The 20,256-nt window shown below is 36.9% G+C and overlaps 1 protein-coding gene across 9 annotated transcripts in view; it reads right to left on the bottom strand.

Moving 5' to 3' along the window:
* The window catches only part of LOC105230008 (kazrin), a 268,925-nt gene that overhangs the window by 186,688 nt on the left and 61,981 nt on the right, over window positions 1–20,256 (bottom strand). For all 9 annotated transcript variants that reach the window (XM_049450729.1, XM_049450730.1, XM_049450731.1 and 6 more), the window contains exon 3: window positions 8,268–8,587. The gene's annotated coding sequence lies outside the window, so the exon portion shown is untranslated. The remainder of the gene's footprint in view (window positions 1–8,267; window positions 8,588–20,256) is intronic.

Genomic DNA, 20,256 nt, shown 5'->3' with positions numbered 1-20,256 from the left:
ATGGCATCTATCCCGGTCGTAGATCACTCTAAAACGAATTTCGGTGAGGTGGTCCAAAATCAGTTGTTGTGCGCAAACTGATATTGCCAGATCACTATTAACTGTCGTGAGTGTGAGACATCTATGGGCATTACTGGCATTAGCCTACATTCAATATTGCATGAATTTGTTCACATTCGATCCCACAATTTGTCAATCGCTCAAAAAAAGACTCGTGTGGATTGATCGGGAAAAATTTTAAGAAAATATGATGGCGGTGCTTTGGAGCAAGTCTATGAAATCAAGACAGATGATGAAACGTGAATTTACGCGTAAGTAAACAGCAGTCGATTGTATGGGTATTTCAAGATGAGCCGAATCTAACAAAAATTGTTCGCTCAAGAAACATTTCAAAACAAATGGTTGCCTGTTTTATTTTTTTTTTGGAAATGTGGATTGTCAAAACCATACTACTAGAACAACGCAAAACATTATATTCTGATTGGTATATAATAATTTGTTTGCCAGTTGTCTTACAAGGAATCACGAAAACCAACTGCTGAAGACCGATCACTCTTCACGGCGATAATGCGAGCCCTTACACATGGACTGAAGCAATCGCATATCAGATCACTCAAAACATCGATTTGATTTGTCATCCACTTACCATAGTGCTACAGAATTACTTCTTTTTATTCCCATTCCATAAAACTAAAGTAAGAGGCCAACGTTTGTCGATACCTGGGGAGGCGGTTGATGGGTTAAGAACGTAAGTTTTGGATAAACCTCAATAAAAGTGGCAAAAGTGGTTCGACAATTGGTTCAAACGCATCCAGATGCTTATGGGTCTTCATTACGAATATTTTGAAAAACAATCCAAATCTTTTCGTTGATTAAAATTTGATTTTGTTCACTAATCCCGAAATATAAAAAGCAGCCTACCTATTTACTATATAGAACCAGTACGGTATCCCGCCGAGTTCAAAAATTTTTGTCAAAAATCTCCTCAGCTCGAACTCAATTTTTAAAGATATTTTTTGTATTTTTGATTCAAGTGGTATAAGTAAATTCGTTCCTTTACAAAAGATATTGATGGAGTATGGAAGTATTTTCGAGAATATTAGCAAAATTGTTATTTAAACAGAAGGTTGGAAGAGAGATAATATATATGTACATACATTCACATTTATGTAAACAATATTTTATTATTTATAAAAAAACTGCTAAAAGCGTTGCCACCTGTTCGTAAATTCAAAATTGTTAAAAAAAAATTAAAAAGTGCATTTAAAAATAAACTAACACAAAATTATTCAATTTCATTTTATATTTCTCAATTCAAAAATTATATCCAAAGAGTTGCCACCTGTCTTGAAATTATTATTATAAATTTATTATATAAAATTTTAAGCCCTGCAATAACATAAAGAATTCAAACTAAAAGATTTTAAAATCAGGGCTGCCACCTTTATTAAATTTTAAAATAAATTTTGAAAAATTTAAATTAAATTTAAAAATATATTTCCAAAGAGTAGCCAACTGTCTGCAAATAAAGTTTTAAAAATCAGGGTTGCCACCTTTAATAAATTTCTGTTTATTCTGAATTTTGAAATTAATCAATGGCGCTAATTTTTTGATTATGATTTGTATATTATTGCAATGAAGTGTTTGAAAGTATTATTTCCCATATTTTATAGTCTGAAGTTGCCATGCGATTTAAAAAAGTGGAATATTTTAATGGGGTTTAATATATACTTTTCAAAATATTGTAGAAAAAGCTTCCTAAAACTCTGATTATAAAAATAATTAGCTTCTTTCATATTTAGTTTATGTAAAAATATGCGAATAATATGCATTTGATACCAACACAATCGATTACTACAATTATTTATCTAAAGACCAATCTTTTACTGACACTCACTTGCTAAGGAATGCCCCACAAATGCATACAAATCTATAAATGTTAGTATATGTACACAGCGTACAACTCGAGCAGCTCTCAAACCCATTGCCCACGCACAACATCATATAGAAGAGCATAATTTTAGGCGCATAAGCGTAAGCTTAAAAGCTGCGCACTCATTAAAAGTCAAAGCGAAATGGTAAAATGTTTACATTTTTCATTTTTATTCCATTATTCGCATTTCCTCTACAACGCTTGCCATTCGCCATTCATTCATAGCCGCCTACCACTTTGCTGGCTTTATGTAAGCTGCCGACGCCTTTACCCCGCCAGACTAACAGTTTTTCTACAACTTAAACACTTTCAGTTTTTTTCGCTATAGACAAATGTACGCTTGCTTTCTGCGTGTTGTATTATGTAACATTACATGCGTGTGAATGAATACACACACATCGAAGCAGAAGTACGGGAGTTCATATAATATACGTTTGAATACGTGTACGTGGTGAGTGTGGGAGTGTGTGCGTGTTTGTGCAATTGTCTGCTGTGTGTGCATACAAAAGTCACATGTGTATGCCATTAATTTGCGAAAGCGCTACAACAACAATAGCAACACAACAGCAAAGCCAGATCATAAGCGTTAATACACACAGGCAACAACAAATAGCAATAGTACAAAACTGGCAGCAAAGCAAATAGAAAGCACAACAAAAGCAGTGCCAAAACAAAAACAACAAGAAAAAACAAAAACCCAAACCAAATACAGTTTTTCAGAATGTAACAAAACCGCTTACACAATCCATTTTGACTTTGCGCGGCTTACACCCGCAACCTGCTGCTATTTTGGCTCAAACACAATGCCAACAACAACAACAATAACACAATAGTGTATGCAGCGTAAAGCAGAACAAGTGGGTGGTAATGACGCCAGGTATCAACAACAACAAGGCTGAAAGTTGCTAGCTTTACTATTTTTTGTTGCCGACTTTTAGGCTCCCCAATGGCATATACCGTTGCCGGCCGCAACGTAACACATTCAGCGTGTGTGGCTTTTGTCCGTGGCGACAGGTACGGGAGCACCGCCAAACGCAAACTGCCCGCTGCCATTTAGCTTTCAGCTAAACCGGCGAAGCTTACAAGCCGACTTTTTCCGACTAAAGCGCCTAAATGTATGAACGGCGTTTTGTGTGTGGCGGTGATGTGGGCCACTTTTATAGCAGTGACCTTTGAGAGCGTTGGCTTCTGCGTAGGTTTTCTATGCGTGTGTGTGTACTTGTAAACATATCCTTTTGGCCCACATATCCTTTGACTTTATGCCTACAGCTTTGCGTTTTTTTGTTTTGGTACATTTATTATGGCACACTTTCCGGAATTGGCCCTACGCATTTCGCTTAATTGAAATGAATGCGTGCGAAAATGTGTTATTAATGAAGACATTCCGTTTTGTTTTTCTTTATTTGCGGGTTAGCAATGGATGCCACCACTTTCACTTGCCGCACATACGTTATGACGACGTTAATTTATTAAAACGCTGAAAAGGATATGGCGCAAGGATGACGCCGTCTTACACCTACGTAACGCACAATGCGCATACACAAATTATATAATAGAACCTACGTGTCAGCAGAAATGTCATATCAACGCTCACAATTGAAAATTACGCGCCATCATTCTTTAGAAAGCTAATTAATTAAGTATCAAAGAAAGCCACAATTTTGTATGATTAATTTGGAGCTTTGTTCCGGCAACTATTATTATTTACTTCAGAAGGTTGGATATGATGTTTCTTAGCTTGGTTGGCAAGCTAGATAGAAGAAAGGTAGAATTAAAACTCTTTCGTAATTTAACTATTCAGCTGGCACATCCAATCGAGGGTCTAAAGATTTCTATAAAATATAAGGTAAACTAAGAGTTGCGAGAAGGGTTGGTGGGGAAGAGCACTGTCTGGGACTTTCCATCAGCTCCAGTTGTAGACTTCCTAAGCACTGTAGCGTCTTCCAAGCTAATTTGGCTGCCATTAAATAGCTGCAGATTTACAGTTCCAGAATGCTGCTGCTCTGGTGACTATCCACGCTGGCAGTTCCACTCAAGACGAGTGAAGGGATGTTAACAATCCTCTCTTATCTCCATTATAGAGGTATTTTATGACAAGACTGGTTTGAGTGCCTAGCAACGACGGTATTGCAGGAAGGCCCGGTACTTCAGTCTCAAAACTGCGTAACGGGAACGGTTAGGAGCTCCGTTTACTACAAGGTCTTACTGGCCCAAAAAAAACTTGTAAGAGGTCTAGGCAGGTCTTCGCTCACAGCAGGTTGGCTTCTTGTGATTCGCTACAAAGTATTTCTGACCCAGACAAACCCAGATAGATCTAGGCAGCTCTTCGTTCCGAGCAGATCCCACCTTTCAATGGTTGTAGGAGTTCTAACTGGAAACTGACAGTTTTCACATGCATCTAATTTTCATTCCGGGGGTTGTCTGAAATGCGCTCCCAAGAGCTTAAGTCTTTATCTCTGCTATCGGAGTAGATGGTCACTTCTCTGAAGTAGGCAGTTCCGATCTTCAAGTTTTTTTAGCAGGTAGTTAACGACCAGAATCCATAGAAGCGGATAGAGAACTCCACCTTGTGGTGCAACACACTGGTCACAGGAGTTTTGTTGCCCTAGATATACGGTATATACATATATACATATTTATTTATCAAACGAAGTGAAATTTCCCCTAAAACCTTAGGTATCCAAGCTACGGACTGTACTTGCAGGAACAGTATAGACGGATTAATAGATTTCGCTTTAGTTCCACAGAACATGCGTTTCTCCAATCAAACGTCGACATTTCACATACAGGAAACAAAATAGCTTATGGAAAAATAAATCCAGACGGGGATGGATATTGTAAGTCTTACAATCCCTACCCACTGAAATCGAGAAAGAATTAAGACTGTCAGGAAAAGAAGTGATGAACTTGATGATACAGACGAGCATAGTTAGTCTATATATACGATATAAAATAGAGTTGTGTTAGTTACGCCATTTATATGTAGCTCAAGAACGGCTGAACCGATTTGGCTGAAAATAATTTATTTGACGGAAATTTACTGAATTTACCTTAAAGCATTAAAAAGTACAAACTAACATATTTACGCAATTTCTCTGCACATTACATGCACTTAAGAAGTCAGTCCTAACCAGCCAGCTGTGTCGATGAGCCTTCATTTTCACGGCTCATTGAATTACGGCATTCAGAAAGCTAACGGAAATGGCACTGCAAGCACAGATATTTCCACTCGAGCATGTTGGTTTGTAAATGTGCGTAAGTAAAGTCAAAGGAAATCAAAATCACGTTCATTCATTTGTCAGATGAGAAGAAAAAATTACTGTACATTCCTTACGCATGTGCACACACACACACTCATACCTAAAGCGACATGTACATAAGATAATAATGCCAACATTTGCAATAAAACCAGGCGAAGCAAAACGCAGAGAGTTCTTCAAATCTGATTGCTGTTGCTAGGCAACTTGGTGAACTATGTGCCTGTATACGTGTGTGTATTGTTGTTGTTAACGTTTTTGTATAGAACTGCGTGTAGTAAATACATAATATCATGCGTAGTTCTTATTTCGTTAGGCAATGGGAAAATGTCTTCAATCACTTTTGTAAAGACGAAAAGTACATAAGTCAGTAGGGGAGCATGAAGGAGAGATTAAAATCAAGTTTTCTTTGCTTTTTTAAATGCAAAGCTAGTAATTAGTTCATGGCGTACTCAAAGGCGTGTTAGCAGCTTGAAAGAGTTTCTTGTTTTGTTTTTTATTTTAGCATTTTAAGGAAAAAGAAAATACTGCTGTAGAGGATTGCTATTTCTAAGAAATGTTTGATGTCTTTTTTAATTGCTCTATTGTTTTACTTTCTAGGCTAGTGTATTTCGATTTTTGAAAGTCTTTTAATAATAATTTAAACGACAAATTCTTAGTTCAAAACAACTTTTTCAATCAAAAATCTTGCATCGTTACTGAAACTAGTGTTTTTGTATATTGAAAAATGATTAATATTGAATAGTCGAAAAAAGTCTTTTCGTTTTTGTCAATAGATGTCATTGCAGTCGTAGTCGTATCTTCAGAGCTACTAATCACATTGTGTCATACCATATAGAGATTTTAAGTTTCATTTAACCAATTAATTTCGCGGAAGGTCCAAAAAAGTTACAGTTGTTCAAAATGAGTGAAAATATTGAAGAAATTCGCTATATTTTGAAATTTTTGTATGAAAAAGGAAAGAATGCGATGCAAGCCACCAATGAAGCTTGGGAAGCTTAATGAGACTATTCTACATCAGTTCGTGTAGCACAACAATGGTTCGCTCGCTTCCGTTGTAGGAATTTCGATGTGAGAGGTGCTCCTTGCTCTAATCGCCCTATCTTTGAAGAAGTCTATGAAATTATAGAAAATATTAGCCAGGACCGTCACATAAGCAACCATGACATCGCTAAGGAACTTCGTATTCATCATCAAACCATTGAACCATTTAAAAAACATTAATACCACATGAATTGAAGCGAATTAACATCTGCAATTCTTTGCTGAATCGAAATGAAATCGAACCATTTCTTAAGTGAATGGTAAGAGGAGACGAAAAGTGAATAAAATACGACAATAATGTGCGATCATGTCCAAACATGGTGAATCTCAAGAAATGGTCACAAAGCCAGGATTGACGCCTCGAAAGGTTATGTTGAGTGGTTGGTGGGATTGAAAAGGAATCATCCACTATGAGCTGCTCTAACCTGGTCAAACGATTGATTTTACATTTTGCTGTTAACAACTGATGAGAGTGAAGCAAGCAATCGAAACAAACGGCAAGAACTGATCAACATAAAGGGCTTCGTCTTCCATCAGGACAACGATAGACCACACACATCTTTGATGCATCCACCATATCCCTGACCGTCCACCATCGGACTACTATTTGTTTCGGTCAATGCAGAACTCCCTTAATGGAGTAAACTTAGCTTCAAGAGAACCCTGTGAAAATTACTTGTCGCAGTTTTTCGCCGAGAAACCAGAATATGCCACTAACGGAATAATGTCTCTAGTGGAAAAAGGCAAAAAGTGGGTAACCAAAATGGTACATATTTGGTTCATTAAATTTCATTAAAGTTATAAAAAAAATAAGTTTAAGTTTGATTATAAATAAGAAAATACTTTTTCGACTACCCAATATTTTTAAATGACAGAGGTTTATTGAAAGCCTAGCTATCGAAGAGTTCTAGATGACCATTTCTTCGTCGATATATATATTAATTAAGGTTTGGGTGGGGTTGTTTAGCATTTGGACACCAAGAACTGCAACTAAAGAGAAGTCTATCTTGAAACATCACCAAACGTACAAAAGAATTTGCAGACAGAATCAATTTTTCGACCTTAATATTATCAGAAACTCATTTTCCAAACGTTAAATAAATTATAATTGTCTTCAACATCTTATTTTCGAAAATTTCATGAAGCTGTTTGGTCAGATAAAAAAGTTTTCCATATAAGGGCCTAATTTCGATCGACGACTCCGCATGGAAACGATATCCTGTACTGGCCCAAAATCAAAAATTTCGAAAATTCAACAGCCTCTTAGAAAGAATATGCCTTATATATAAAATTCACATCGATATCTAAAAAAATGTCAATGACATTACAAAAATAATATGGTATACGCTATTCAAGGTATAAAAACTGAAACGTCCAGCATAGGTTGTTCTAAGTAAATGGAGAGATTTGGTGATCCTTGAAGTACTTGCATTCCAATAACATTTCTTAAAGTAACATATGTGTCTTTAGAACAAAAAAACACAAAAAATTATTGTTGAAACATTCTACTCTAAATAGAACAAATATAAATATTTTTTATCAACTAATCTTTTCTATTGTCCTTATTTACTATTTCCAAATTTTTCAATAACCTAAACAAACAGCTTCAAATTTAACGCTATGATTTCGCTCGACTTTCTACTTGTTTCGCTTTTCAGTGCCACACACACACATACACCGGCACTCATTCACACAAATAAAAGGCGAACCAAATTTGGGTGTTTATCCTTGCAAGTATATTTGCGCAAACAGCACACCACAAATCCATAAAACACTTCGTTGCCATTACTTTGAATGCATGTGTGGGTGAGAGTGTCGGTGTGTACGATTACTTATGCACTTATATGAGTGCTAAGCGCAAAAAAAAAACGGGTTAGATGTTGAAAATGGGTCATTAAAATGCCAGCTCTTCCACTTGCCTCTCTAAATTTTCATAAGTCTCTATGAGCGCCAGCAAATATTCCATCAGCGAGTCACTTTTTCCTTTCGCTTTCAACTTATAAGCTAGAAATATAATCACGTACTGCACTTACCCGCACGGAAATAGACGAATGTCAGCAAGTCTGTGTGTGTGTGTCTGTAAAAAACGACGTTGAGGCAAATGAAAAATCAGTCAGCGTTGACTAGCTTCAATAGGGAAGAAGCTGTACAAACTGGAGCTGCTTAGCACACATACACATGTAAACACTTGCACACTAATACAAATATTAACACTTTTATGTACGCGTACAACAACAACAATTTGTATGATTGTGTATTTTCACTTTATTCTTCCTCACTGTCAATTCATATTGGCCGTGTTTGTTGTCATTGGCGTTGCTAGCGTTTTCGAGCACGTCCGAAATGAAAATATCTGCAAAGAGTAAAAGAAAACACATGTATAGATGCAACGATGGATAGCTAGGTGTGTAGGTGGATGTGCAAAAAATTATTGATGCGGAAATTTATTCAATTTGCGTGTAAATTTGTGATTACGCACACACACGTACATCACTAAGCATATGTATATGTAGGTGAATTGCGTGTGTGTGTGGGTGTGAGTTCTTGCGGCTAAAATGAGATTTGAGTTGAATGCCCTCAATTCTAATTTGGTTGCGTGGCTTGTACGGAAGTTAATTTAATAAATAGCATGAAATGTGTTGTTGCAAAAGTAGAAAAGGTTTTCGCAATTTATTATACCCTGAACAGTGTATATTACGTTTTCCACGAAGTTTGTAATACGCAGAAGGAATAAATATACATATAAATAATGAGAGTTACGAGCTGAGGCGATTCAGACATGTCCGTCTGTCCTATATATTAACGCAAACTACCTTTTATCTATGAGAAGCTACTTAGTTGTCGGCAGCGTCCATATCCGACCATTATAGGATATACATTAGGGTGATTCAAAAAAAAAAATTTTTGTTTTTTTTTATTGGTACTCGGAAAAATGGGTTCCTAGACACCTCTAAGAAATCCTCTCCAAATATGAGTTTTTAATTGTAACGGGAAGGTCCTCCGCCTAACGGTTTTCTATTTTTTCTTATTATCAGATAGAAAAATTTATATCTCGCTTCCAACTACTTGAAAAAATATCTTGTTAATTAGGTTTTGTAGGAAATTGAATGCTCTAAAATATGGTCTCTTATGATTTTTTCGTAAACCCAACCGTTTAAAAGATATTAACAGTTAAAGTTTGATTATTTTTGGTACAATTTTTTATTTCTTATTAATTTTATAACTCAATGAAAAAAAATTATTATGAATAGGTTTTTGGAGAGGATTTCTTAGAGGTGTCTAGGAACCTATTTTTCACAGAACCAAACGAAAAAAAAATTTTTTTTTTTTGATCCACCCTAATATGCATTGATGTTTGACGATGAATATCTCGTAAACGCTTAACTTAATCGAAAAATCATAGTAGACCATTTTTATAGAGCAGTAAATTTCCTACAAAACTATGTGTTTCATCATTCATAATAATTTTTTTTCATTGAGTTGTAAAATTAATAAGAAATAAAGAATTTTTCCAAAAATAGTCAAATTTCAACCGTTAATATCTTTTAAACGGTTGGGTTTACGAAAAAATCATAAGAGACCATATTTTAGAGCATTCAATTTCCTACAAAACCTAATTAACAAGATATTTTTTCAAGTAGTTGGAAGCGAGATATAAATTTTTCTATCTGATAATAAGAAAAAATAGAAAACCGTTAGGCGGAGGACCTTCCCGTTACAATTAAAAACTCATATTTGGAGATGATTTCTTAGAGGTGTCTAGGAACCCATTTTTCTGAGTACCAATAAAAAAAAAACAAAAAATTTTTTTTTTGAATCACCCTAATATACATAGAGGCGTTATACAAACTGATCTTATAAAATCAAATTCTTGTACGCAAATCTTAGTTGAAGAAATAAGATGTAATGGATGTTGCTATTGTACCGGTAATATAGTCTCCGCTTAGGTGTTAACCTGAACGTGAAGGTTGGTTGTCATAGAAACTAACTGACGGTAGGCAAATGAAACCGGCTACTTCGACGGGCTACAACTAAAGGGAGAGTGGATTTTGGAGAGGATGTGAGATGAATGGATGGAGGTGGTTAGAGTCATTGTATGCTGAATATATAATATATTTGGTATGCACAAGGGTAACCTCCGAGTCTCGGAGCAACTCGGGCTCCGAGTACACCATTCACTCATAAAGAGTTGGAAATTTTGTTTATTGCTCCACGGTGAATGGCGGTCAGTGCGTGTCAAAAGTTGTTTGCGTTCGAAATCTGGTCAGTGTAATATTCGATGTCGTCGATGTGATCAAGCAAAGATTTTTTACTGTTTTTAGGAGAAAAAATAATATAACTAAGTGGCAAATGAAGATACAAAACCATTAGTTAGTACAGGTGTCAAAGTAGAAATGGCTGTATGTGGTTCTGAACTATAAGGTACATGTCTCACAAACTAATACATCTATAGCAAGCTAACTTGCAAAAGTTTTCTAACACTTCCTTTATGTATTTTTGTATGGAGAAGGATAAAGTGGAAACATCTATGCACCTTTTGCTTCAATGTCCAACCTTTTCATGACCGAGGCACATCTCGGTAGTCTTACATTAGACAAATTTTTGATGGCATAGGTGGTAGGATAGGAGTTTCTAGGTATCACAACGAACCGACGTCCTAAGCTGTCCAAATGAGATGCGTGTTGGAATCGACCACTTAATCTAACTCAACCTAACCTCACATATTTAAACGAAACGAAATAAAATCGAACCATTTCTGAGGCGAATGGTAACAGGAGACGAAGAGTGGATCAAATACTACAATATGTAATGTAAATCAATAACCAATCGGAATAAGACTTTAGATAAAAAGTGCCTATATTTACCTCTTATAGGATCATCTCACATTAAAAACGTTGGATTCGGACTGTAACCTTACAAGACCTTTGATAGCGCATATATGGATCTCATTGTCTATGGCCGATTTTTTATGAAAAGAAAATGTTAATCTGTCAGATATATTAATGATATTCAGAGCGACTCTTTTCCGGAACATGAAGTACATTTGTGCCAAAAATAAAAATATCTTCACATTTCACTAGCCGCCAATTTTCAAACTCTCGATTGAATTTATGCTGTATAAGTCATTAAACCTGTGATCTGATATCTTAATAAAATTCAGGAAACAGCTATTTACGGTTTCTAAAAAAAGGCCATGAATTCCACAAATTTTCAATTAAAAATCCAATCAGTATAAAAAAAACATTAAAAATGCTGCAAAACTTTTAACTGCCTAATTTTTAGAACTTCTGCAGCAGTAGCAGTAGTAAAATTTTAAATTCCTTAGAAATTAATAACATGCAATTTCCGTTCATAACAACCACTTTCAACCAATCTGTCATTGCCTCACTCCCCCTTTCACTCCGTCTAGCGTTCTTTCGCACTATATATTTTATTGTTCACTGGCATTTAATTAGTTTTCTTTGCAGTCGCATTTCATTTTTGCCAGCTTCTCTATGCAAACATTTTTTTCTTAATTATTTTCAGCCTTTGCCTCTCACTCAAGCATGAATTAAAATTAAAAAGTCTGCTAAGGAATATGAAAACGGAAATATATAGCACACACACACACATACTAACGTCAACACCAGCACATTAGAGCACACATTTCGCTTGAGGTGTAATGCTCACAGTTTTTATTTTAGTTGTTTTTTTTTGTGTTTTGGTGTGCCGCCAGGAAAAACATGAAATAAAAGTTAAATAAATGGATATTACTTGACAGTAATGTGACTGAGTATCATTTACACTTTAACACTTTGCTATGCCAGCGAGCATACACACATACTCGTACATAGACAGTCGTCTATGGAGACGTATGTTTCCATTTGTCATGCCTCTGGGGTCTAACTTGACGATGCTACAATTACACGCACACACACCCACACCCACATAAATGCAATTAAACTACAGACAAATGTAATTTTAAGTGAAATGATAAAAGCAGCAGGAAATCAGAAATGCGACAAGTTTAAGTCGCTGAGGAATTAAAAAATAATAACGCGTTTGTACATGCGGAATGCGGAGATTTTTTTTAATTATTTCTTCTTCGTGACTGTGGAGATTTATTTGTGCTTTATTGAATTTTGAAATACGGCTGCATATTGATATGTGGATATTTATGACCAGAAAATGATTAGGAAAGCAATTTAGTTAATCGTACCATCCGATCAAACTTGACCCGGACTAACGTTTCGTTGTCATATTCATAAACACTCACTTGCTCACCACTAATGATTCGTTTGATAAATGAGAAGGCCTCAATTATGCTGTTAAGCGTCACTTTTGCGACTTAAACTCAACGTCAGTTTTGCAAAATTCAGATTGTGACAAACTTTATAACAAAAACTTGTACCAAAACATGCTGAGTCGATCTATAAGAATAATTATCGTTGTTGTTCTAACGGATATCTAATCCCCGTTGATAAGGATTATCTAGGCTGTCGTCAACGTCATCTAACGGGAGGCCCAAGAACGTGCTGCTTCGATGGGGTCGGACCAAAGGGAAGAGGGTGTCAGATGAGTGGGGTTGGTGGGGCATGCAAAGAGGTGGCCAGTGTCATGCGGAGACTCATTGCACGCAGAACATATGCTGGATATATCGGTGTCTATTCTGGATAAGTACGAGTTTAGCCTGCTACAATATCCAGAACGAAGCTGCGCAAGGGTCACTCTTGTTTCTCGCCTCAACTGAAGCTTTTCGCCTGCAATGGGTGATGGTTCGACTCCAAAACCCCCATTCACTGAAAGGAAACCAGTGAAGGTGTTTATGTGTCCACTGTGAATGGCGGTCGGTGCTTATCGGAAGTTAGTGGCGTCCGAGATCCGGTCAGCGTATTGTTCAATGTCGTCGGCGTAATGGAGGAAAGACCTCTTGATGTTCCTAGGAGGCAGTTCCGCTCCAAGCAGGTGGCTGCAGGTGTGATTTCAGCGAAAACATCCCAGCAGAAACTGCCTGGAGTGGAGTTCACTATGCTCCTTAGCTGGGAGTATGTAACGGGTGATTTTTTTGAGGTTAGGATTTTCATGCATTAGTATTTGACAGATCACGTGGGATTTCAGACATGGTGTCAAAGAGAAAGATGCTCAGTATGCTTTGACATTTCATCATGAATAGACTTACTAACGAGCAACGCTTGCAAATCATTGAATTTTATTACCAAAATCAGTGTTCGGTTCGAAATGTGTTTCGCGCGCGTGTTTTGTTCAGCGATGAGGCTCATTTCTGGTTGAATGGCTACGTAAATAAGCAAAATTGCCGCATTTGGGGTGAAGAGCAACCAGAAGCCGTTCAAGAACTGCCCATGCATCCCGAAAAATGCACTGTTTGGTGTGGTTTGTACGCTGGTGGAATCATTGGACCGTATTTTTTCAAAGATGCTGTTGGACGCAACGTTACGGTGAATGGCGATCGCTATCGTTCGATGCTAACAAACTTTTTGTTGCCAAAAATGGAAGAACTGAACTTGGTTGACATGTGGTTTCAACAAGATGGCGCTACATGCCACACAGCTCGCGATTCTATGGCCATTTTGAGGGAAAACTTCGGACAACAATTCATCTCAAGAAATGGACCCGTAAGTTGGCCACCAAGATCATGCGATTTAACGCCTTTAGACTATTTTTTGTGGGGCTACGTCAAGTCTAAAGTCTACAGAAATAAGCCAGCAACTATTCCAGCTTTGGAAGACAACATTTCCGAAGAAATTCGGGCTATTCCGGCCGAAATGCTCGAAAAAGTTGCCCAAAATTGGACTTTCCGAATGGACCACCTAAGACGCAGCCGCGGTCAACATTTAAATGAAATTATCTTCAAAAAGTAAATGTCATGAACCAATCTAACGTTTCAAATAAAGAACCGATGAGATTTTGCAAATTTTATGCGTTTTTTTTTTTTAAAAAGTTATCAAGCTCTTAAAAAATCACCCTTTAGATGTTCAATGGGGAACATCAGGAGGCATGCTGTCGTAGTCCGGAGTGCAATACTCTGACAAGTTTGAAGCTTCTTCATCTGCATTCCACTGCATCCAGGCGACCATAATGGTGATGTTACCGTCATCAACGGCAGTACATGGACGGCTCGCAAAAAATTTTAAGAACCTATCAGCTTCTTTAAAAGCTGCTTAAAGAAATGTTATCCATTAGGAACACCTCAACATCATTTACATATATTATGTGTACCACAAAATTACTTAAGAATAGTTATCAGAGTTAGGCTTAGGCCATTTTATATTGATCAATCATAATCAAAACTAAGCATAAACTCATGGATTTTTTCATGAATTCCTCCATGAAACTCCTCAATCTAATTCTAATCACCACATTGAGTACCCTCCAAATCAGTTATCCTGAAAATTTCCTTCGCCACAAGCGTTCCACTTTATTCTGCTGCTAGAAAATAAAAGCTCATAAGAGCTTCGTGCAAACTACCAACCGGTGAAATTGGTTGCTTGCCGGTGAAAAAGCGCCGCATAAAACAAAATCTTCAAAACGTAAAGCCAATGTGCAAACAAGCTCTGTTCACGTCACTCTACATACTATCTGCCGTATATACTGTGCTTTGTTGTTTTTCACCCCTTGTTTTATAAGTCTTAGCATTTTAAGTGGATGCACTTGAACTGATTTCGTTTACACACCGGCGCATTAAGATGCAGTCGCAGTGCAAATAGAAGACTTAAGCGCAAAAGAAAACAAAAAGGGGTCGAAGAAAAACGGAACGGAAAACAGTAGTTTGCCAACAGACGAAAATGCTATTATTTGCAGAAAGTAGAAAGCTAAAGAAAGTTTCATTGCCTCGGCAACCTGAAACCCACGACCAACTTCTCAGAAGAAGAAAAAGAAAATAAGTGCTGGAACTATTTCTAAATAACGGCTTCTCCTTGTCATTTGTTGCTAACTAAATCATAACGAGATGACGAACTGACAAACTGACTTACTACGGAGCTTATTAAAATTGCAAATATTTGCATGGAAACGTCAACTTAAAAGCGCTCAGCGAAAAGCTCTAAGTTCGCCCACTACTTAAGTTTGGTAATTGAAAAGCGTGGAAGAGGGGTGAGAGAGGAAGCAAAAATTCCACCTGCGTCAATTTTAAAAAGATGTCAAATACGACTCGTCATTTACTTTTTCCAGGAACTTGCAGTATATGTATATTAGTGTCCTTTTGGTAAAATATTTAGAGTTCTTTTGAATACCTTGATATTATTTTACGCAACTATTTTACAGGTGAATTTTAATCACTCTAATGTGGTGACGAATAAGTGGTGTTGTTGTGTATTATAGGGAACAGTAGGAAATTTCTGTACCAGTCTTCTTATGGGCTGTCGTATTCGTAATGAACAACACCAAGGCTGTCCAAGACTGATCAACTTCTTTAAAAGCTGCATCATTTAGATATATTGAGTGTACAACAAAATCCTTTGGAGTAGTAAGAATAGTTGTCAAAACAACAGTACTTTTACTTTTAGGTAAGAAGGAACTCGGATCCAAAACAGGGGCATAAAATAAATTCGGCCAATATAAGGTTACGCTGAGAGCTAAGTGGAGAGTCGATTCAGCGTCGTTAGCAGCAAATCGGATTGACGTATTGAACGACTTGAGATATTTTACATAGAGATTAAGTTCAAAGGGTACAAAATACAGCTTTTGCAAGAACTGGAGCTGCTCTATGAGCTCTAGAAAAATTCCGAGAAGATCCGAAGTTTTCGAGCCAAATTTTGTTCAGCAGATTTTTGCCCCAATGGGTAAGTAAACAACCAAAATTTTCACATTGGGCCAAAGAGCAACCTACAGAGAATCAAAAACTGCCTATTAATCCCGAAAAAAACAACGAAGCATCGGTCCATATTTCTTCAAAAATGATGCCAGTGAGAAAAGTAACCGTCAATGGCGACTGTTATCGCACCATGATAACAGACTTTTTGATATCAGAAAGTAGAGCTCGTGACGTTTGGTTTGAAGAAGACGGCGCCGCTTACCACACATCTCATCAGTTATTGGATTTATTGAGAGAACACCTTGGCAGATAATTTCACGCTTTGGGCCGGTCGATTGGGCACCAAGATCGTCTGCTATCCAGTCCATGCGGAGAATCCTGCTTCGATTCAGGTCTTGGAGCAAAACATCACACGTGTCATTCGCCAGTTACCAGTCAAAATGCTCGAAGAATCATCGAAAATTGAACGCAACGGATAGACCATCTGAAACATTGGTCGCGGCCAATATTTGAAAGAGATCGTCTTCAAAAGATAAATACCAAAGAATGTTCTTTCGAATGACAAAACATTAAACAACGTATAAAGAGATCATAACTTTTTCGATGTTATTGCCAATAATAGGGGTAGATGGACAACTCACATGATAGAAGTTTTTTCGTTGACTTCACGACCTTAATAGAGAGCTTTGTGCCGATAATAAGATAGTAGTCACCATAACCTGCCCAAGACTGTTTACCACATGCTAAGCTGGCTTACAGCAATGCGTATTAGTGGAACACCTCTCATTGTACACCCTGTACAAAACAATTTATCTAAGTAACACAAATGGTAGACAGCTAAAAACAATTTTGGCTTCCAACTTAGATAAGATCGGTTTAAAACTTTCCTTAGTTCTCATGATGACTACTATGACCTCCAATTTTCTAAATACTGGAACGTTATTCAAAATTGATAAATGTTTATCGAATCCCCTCCATGGGAGGTATTTTTTACGTTGCGGGTCCCAAACCTAGCGCTCAACCCTCATTAGGAATGTTTCGTCTTCTCACTTTATCTCACCTTCAAAGGGATGTTTTTTGGCTATCCAGAAAATACTTGGTCTAAGACCGGAAGTCGTGAGCTGCTTCAGCCATATTTGAAAGAATCGTTTCACCCAATGACGGTCAGGGACCTTTCCTCACCTGCCTGAACTTCTACGCATGAATCTATTTTCTGAAGGAGTTAACAAAATATGTATACGAGTACACGACTCTTACTCACATAAACCTTACACCAACGCAATCATAGTTGCATATCATCGAAACCGGCTTTGGAGTCGCAAGAAACCGTTTTATTTTTCTGAAGAATTCGATATATTGCAAACATTTTCTTGGTTACATTTACGGCTATGACAAATGATACATACAACTCGTACACAATTCGCAACAGCGCAATTCTAACGCCTGCAGCACAGCTGCCTATTTCCATGCCACACCTGCTTCATTTACACCTCTTGTTGCGCGAAAGTTTTCCACGTGCTGCATACAGCTTATCTCGCGATTATTTGCCTTCTCCAGTTAAATAAGATTTTGCTTTGCACACTTTTTGCCGTTATAGTTTGCATGTACTTTTCGCGAGTTCGAAGCAGTCGTGCTTGGCAATCGTGTCCTTGACGTCAAAGTTTTATGTTCTGCACTTCTGCTTCGCTTCACACTTGCCACAGCCGATGTAATGATCTTCATTTTCGCCACGTTTAACAGACTTTGTAAGTAAAATGCATTGAGAACTACACTTTCGCATTTCAACTTATTTCGCTTTTTCTACTTTTTCTACTTCTTTCGAATATGCCAAGCAAAGTTTGCTGTCCACGTTTAATCCATTCATTTCATGGTCTTGTATTCTGTTGCACCAATAAAGTTTTTTCTTAACACCGACCATTTGCTCAACACAGATGTCAGTTCAATTCTGCGTCTTTTTTGTAAATATGTCATTGCGCCTGTCTGTATGCTTCTCATTTGGCAAACTTTTACCGCCAGCACTTTGTCCATCCACCTATTCTCATACTTATATATGTTGCGCTTTTTTTTTGTCCATTCGCTTCTTCATTTCACTTAATTTGCTGGCTTGTGTGCTCATCTTTTACTGATTTGCGCTGCAAAACCGAAATGTTTCATCACACCAAATGCGAGTTTGCGCCATTCGTGTTGCTGATGAGTAATTCCGTGTAATATTCGCTGTGGCTGCCTCCAAGCGACTTTACTGCCGCCCTTTCCCCGTTACACTGCGTTTTTTGCACACTTCTTTTACATTTTTTTCGCTTCGTTGCCACAAAAGTGATGTACTTCAGTTACTTGACCAACTGTCGGTGTAATGCGTTTTTGCCACTCGCTTCATTGCTTCTTTAGAGCGCACATTTTATGCCATTTCTTTTTGTCTGCTTTTCATCCCATTTTTCAGCATTAATAAAGTGATAAAAGCGCTTACTTTTTCCATTGAAGCTTCGCATTAAAATGATAGATACGAATCTGCGTCTGCATTTGTTAGCGCCGACATAAAGCTAAGTTTGATGAAGTACCATAGAATATGAAGTCAAAAAGAGCTGCATTTGCTGTGGTTACTTTTAAGCGTGCTAAATGGTTTACTATGCCGCGGAGTCGCCAGTTCATGCCGTCGGTAATTAGCTTCATTGAAGCGAGCAGTGAAAAAGAAGTTTGTAAACGAAAGGTAGATAGAGCGGTAGATAGGGATCTACAAAAATTTCCACAAGCATAGTCAATAGTAATCAATACCCTCTGGGGCCTAAAGAAATAATAATAATTACGTTAATTTGGCACATTGGAAGAGGTGAGTTATTTTCTTCCTTTGAGAAGTATATTATTTTCTATTTCTGTATAGTTAGCAAGGCATCCTCGTAGTGAAGACTACATCGTTTTGAATATTTTAATTTTTGTACTTTAAAATTTTTGTAGTAACACTTAAGTGTTTCAATGTTACGGTAAAAAACTTACATTCTGAAAGAAATTTCGATGGAAATATTAATAAGAAACAGCAAATATATAATTCTACCTCTGATTTTCCAACAACCGAAGAGGTTCTGATTGCTATATTTGCAGATGACACTGCTTTAATAACAGAGGGCAAAGCTCCATCTAGGGCTAATTCACTTATTCAACCAGAGCTGAAGAGGATAAAAAGATGGATGAAAAAATGGAATGTTGAAGTGAATACTGGCAAATCAGTTCACTACCAAAAAAGAAAGTTGCCCTCATATAAGAAATAAATGGCTCTCCGATTCCTCAAAAAATTTCAGTTAAATACCTTGGAATGTATCTTGATCGACGGCTTGAGTGGAAAAACCATATCAAAGCTAAAAGACAGCAACTTAAAAGTAAAACAAACAAAATGTATTGGTTCCTTGGCACGAAGTCTGAACTCAGTCTTGAGATAAGTTAAGTTATATAAAGCGTTATTAAAATGATTGTGGACATATAATATTCAGCTGTGTGCTACGGCTTCCAAATCAAATACTGAAATTTTACAACGCTACCAGTCAAAGACAGTAAGAACGTTTGTAAATGCGCCAAGGTTTATAACAAACGAAAATACAATATACTATACATAATGATTTGCGATTCGTTTGGTAAAAGAGGAAGTAAATAGACCATCCGACAAATATCTAAGCCACTTAGTAATCACAGTATACTCGTATATGCTTGGTACTTGTAGATAGATATAGATAGCTAGACTACATACTCAGGACACCCAACGACTAAAAAGGAATCATGGCTTGCCAAATTAGAAAGTAAGTACATAGACTAAGTAAGTTATAAATAAATATTGATTTTAATTGATGAAAAAAATATTATAATTTTCTATACTAAATTTTATTTTAATCTGTCAATTCATTCTTTGTTTACAAGCCATTTATTCTCGCTGTGTCACAGTATTTTTTTACATTGGAAAAAAATGAATATCGTGCAGTAACAAATTTTTTTTTTTGGAAGGTGTAGCAACAAAAGAAATTCACGAACGAATGTTAAAAGTATATAATGATTGCTCGCCTAGAATAAGAAAGGTAGAAAGATGGGTTGTTGAATTTAAACGTGGTCGTACAAGACTTGAAGACGATCCACGTGAAGGACGTCCAAAAAGCACATCAACACCAGAAATAATAGCCAAAATACAGGATATGGTTTTGGAAGATCATCGATTGACTGAGAGAGATTTAGTAGATGCTTCACATATCTCATTAGGCAGTGTAAGCCATATTTTAAGGGAAATTTTGGGTTTT

Source organism: Bactrocera dorsalis, chromosome 3 (assembly GCF_023373825.1).
Source record: "Bactrocera dorsalis isolate Fly_Bdor chromosome 3, ASM2337382v1, whole genome shotgun sequence".
NCBI classification, from domain to species: Eukaryota; Metazoa; Arthropoda; class Insecta; order Diptera; family Tephritidae; genus Bactrocera; species Bactrocera dorsalis.
Note: the sequence above shows the minus strand (reverse complement) of the source record. Positions and strands in the feature narration are given on the sequence as shown.